The 3,975-nt window shown below is 50.4% G+C and overlaps 1 long non-coding RNA gene across 1 annotated transcript; it reads left to right on the top strand.

Moving 5' to 3' along the window:
* The first annotated feature begins 585 nt into the window (after positions 1-585).
* LOC113596662 (uncharacterized) lies at positions 586-3,178 on the top strand. The gene is made up of 3 exons (XR_003417480.2): positions 586-1,035; positions 1,516-1,649; positions 2,198-3,178. It is a non-coding gene; the product is annotated as an uncharacterized LOC113596662 (long non-coding RNA).
* Positions 3,179-3,975: the final 797 nt, after the last annotated feature.

The following is a 3,975-nucleotide window of genomic DNA, read 5'->3' as shown; positions in this document are numbered from 1 at the left end:
CAGAGAAGGGCCTGGTACTTAGGCGGGGCCCTGTTCCACCTCCCCAGTCTACAAGGACACGCGTAAATGTGAAATTAGTTGTAATGTAGGCAGATGTTCCCAGAGGCTTTCTTTTCTTTTCTTCAGCAAATAGATGCAGAGCCCCTTTATGTGTCTGGCTCTGTGTTAAGTGTTAGGTATACAAAAATGCCCATGACGGCCACCCAAGGGCTTACAGGGCCAATGAAGAGGGTCATTGAGGTGGCCGGGGCATGTTTAACCGGCTCACAGAACAAACTAGCAGTTCTAGAAAGAACAGCACCCGCTCCTCTTTATTCTTCCACTGGCTTGTTTATTCAGCTCTGTAGGGCACCAGGCCTTGTCCAGCATGCCTTGGTGTCTGAAATCTGCTGGGCAGGAGGTGGGGGGACCTGATCTCCACCCCCGAATGTGGGACCCTCTGCCTTGACCTTGGCCTCCAAGATGACTGTACTTAGCTCAAGATCTGAGTTCAAGTCCTGGGCCTGCCCCTGCCCTGCTGGGCAAGTATGTTGCCCTGCTGTGCCTTAGTGTCCTCATCTATGACACGGGTGATGGTAACAATGACAAGGCTCCATCAGGGTTCTTTCGCGGGGTGTTGGCACACAGGTCATCTGTGTCTGTCTGGAGGATGATGATGATTCCAGCACCAGTACGAGCCTGGGCTCACCATTGGATGATTTGGGACAGGATTTTCCTACTCCGGGGCCATTTCCAGGCCATTCTCCAGAAATGAGAGTTCTGAGCTAAGTAGAGGTGACTACCCTAGATTCTTCCTTTCTTCCCGTTACCATAGAATTGTCGCCGAGAAGAGGTTGATCAGGCAAAGACTACATTTCCCAGCACCCCTGGCATCCGGGTCGGGTCACGTGACTCGCTCTGGCCCATGCACTACGGGAGGAAGCGGTGTGCATCACTTCAGGACCCGTATGGTTAACAAGTGCCTGTATTTACTCATCCCTTGTTTCCCCATCTGCCAGCCGAACGGACGGGACGCCCAGCCACATGCTGAAGAAGGTAGGACCACAGACGGAAGGAAGGAGCCTGGGTACCAGAATCACTGCATAGAGGGGGCCACCCAACCGGGAATGCCAGCAGTGGTGTGATGTAATGAGAAATAAAGTTTTATTGTGCCAGACCACAGAAGCCCCCATTTTCAATGTCAATGCAGCCAGCATCTCCTTAATGACTACATATATACAAATGTCGTATATGCATCATCTGCTTTAACACTCAGCAAACTTCTAGAACCAATAACGCAAGCCGCTCAGTTTGGGGGGAGGGGGGTCATCTCTGCACCCAGTGTGCGGCTCGAACCCACGGCCCGGTCACCAAGAGTCGGGTGTCCTACCGACAGAGCCAGCCAGGCTCCCCGCAAGCCACTAATTTTTTTGAGCATTTAGTTGGGGCCAAGCACTATTTCCTCCTTTATCTTAACCACAATTCTATTAAGTTATAAGCTAGGCTTATAGGATTATTGGTATTCCCACATTATAGATGAGGGAACTGAGACTCAAAAACGTTCAAAGAGCTGCCCAGAGTCATCAGCGGGGAAGTGCAAGTAGCCAGGTGAGAAGCCGGAGTCCACATCCGAAACCGCTGTGCTCCCTGGCCTTCCAGAACCCACACAGGTGGGTGTGACAAGCCCAGATTTACAGAGGTTCACGGGAGGCCCCTAACTTGGCCGCAGTCACAGAACTAAGCGGCAGAGGCTGGCTTAGAACCCAGAGCTGTCCAGCTCCCCTCCTAGTGTGTTTGCCTCATCCACACGGCCGCCTCAGCTGCTGCCTCTTCCACAGGCGTTAAAGCCCTGGCCCTGTTTCCATCCACCGGTGTTACGGTGCCATGGCTAACGGCGACCCTGGCATCCACAGAGCCTGTTACGATGCTAAATAAATTTTTCTCTTGGCGGCCTTGGCGCTTATTAAGCACCTGGGAGGCTGTGAGTGCCTCACGCTGTCCAAAACACTCTTAATTACTGTCTAATCAAGATATCTTTCACCGCAGAAAAAAATCAGACAGGAGAGAGGGGGAAGGGTTCCGTGCGCGCAACTTTCACGGCCAGCGTTGGGCATCGCCTCCCAGTATTGGCATCCCCTGAGTCTCGGTCAGCGAAGGGGGGCAGAGAAATGAGGAGGGAGGGAAACCATCTCTGAAAGAGGCTTTAACTTTCACCCAGCCTTCCCGCTCCGTGGACTTGATCTGGAGGTCAACAGAAACAAGCGAATGGTGAAGACGGACGGGCGAGAATACTACTCGTGATTTGGCTCAGTGTTGTCAAAGCGAAATATTGGAAACATCTAAAATGTTCAGCGTCAGGGCCCTGTGTTAAATAAACAGGTGCATAGGTGTAAGGGAGTACTATGCAGTCGTTAAAAAGAACGCCCTGGAGCCATTTGGGCTGCCACAGAACAATCCAGAAGAAAAAGCTGCCTGCGGGACAATGCGCCTCCTGTTCTCCCATTCCAAAACAAAAGGACGGTTACCGTCACCGCCAGCATGTTTTGAGAGCGTAAAATACTCTATTTCGGGGGATCCCATTCATGGCCTCACTCAACCCCTGCCAGAATCCTATGATGTAAGAGCTGTTACCTTATAGAGGAGGAAACAGAAGCTCAGAGAAGTTCAGTAACGTGTGGCCCAGGGTCACGTCCTTAGTGAGGGGCGGGGCTGGGATTCACACCCAGGAAGTCGGAAAGCCACCGCTAACCATGAAGGTACACAGCCTCCCCAGACACAAACGAGCATCGTGACTGACAGGAGATTTCCATTTCTTCGAAATGGGGTGAGTGGGAGGTGCAGGGCGTGCGGGAGGTTGCTGGAAATCAAGGGGATCAAGTGTTAACAGCCATGTAGAGGCGGGAAGCAAAGCCTATAGCTTTCAAAACATAAACTATTGGGAGCAAGACCTCCTACCTAAAACCAGGACCCCCAAAGGGCAAGAGACTTGAAGAAATAATGGAAGTAGGGAAAAAAAAACCGCACACACAAGTGAAGGGCAGAAACATGGATTTTTGGGGCACCTGGGTGGCTCAGTCAGTTAAGCATCAGACTTCGGCTCAGGTCATGGTCTCGCGGTTTGTGAGTTCGAGCCCCCCGTCAGGCTCTGTGCTGATAGCTCAGAGCCTGGAGCCTGCTTTGGATTCTGGGTCTCCCTCTCTTTCTGTTCCTCCCCCACTCGCTCTCTCTCTAAATAAATAAATAAACAATTTTTTTTAATTTTTTAAAGAAAAGAAAAGAAACACAGAGTTTTGTCTGGCTTGGCTTAGACTCGGTGAGGACAAAAAATTTCCCTTAAGAATTTGTCACCGTGGACCTACAATGACACCACTTTGGAGTTTAAAGCTGTATCCCCCACATGGAAAGGAAGCTCCAAACTGAGACCAGGAAGGATGACATCGTGGCGAACCAGGCAGAAGCAAATGCTAAATCTTTCTGGAAGGTACCAGACACACCCACAGCATAGCATCCAGGATTCCCGTAAATACTGGTCACGCCAAAGATGAGTTTGCAACCCCAGATTAACAAACCACTACACAAATGTCTGGCAAGACACCAGAGGAACAGATTTCCCTTGAAGAGTTAGCCGTGAAGGGATAGTGTGGGGCAAGACTGTGGCTTTTTACTTAATACACATTGGAGGCAGGTTGAATTTCTTAGAAGGAGCTCACACTGCTTTCTTCTTTCTGCTTTAAAATATGAGATATTTGGGGCGTCTGGGTGGCTCGGTCGGTTGAGTGTCCAACTCTTGATTCTGGCTCAGGTCCTGATCTCACGGTTTGTGAGATCAAGCCCCACGTCAGGCTCTGCGCGGACAGCAAGGAACCTGCTTGGAATTCTCTCTCTCTCTCTCCCGGCCTCTCCCCTGCTCGCTCTCTCTCTCTCTCTCAAAATAAAGGAACATTTTTAAATAAATAAATAAAATACAAGATATTTAAGCTGCACAGAAATACAAGA

Source organism: Acinonyx jubatus, chromosome D3, assembly GCF_027475565.1.
Source record: "Acinonyx jubatus isolate Ajub_Pintada_27869175 chromosome D3, VMU_Ajub_asm_v1.0, whole genome shotgun sequence".
Classification (NCBI taxonomy): Eukaryota; Metazoa; Chordata; class Mammalia; order Carnivora; family Felidae; genus Acinonyx; species Acinonyx jubatus.
The sequence above is the reverse complement of the archived record's forward strand: the minus strand, read 5'-3'. Positions and strand labels throughout refer to the sequence as shown.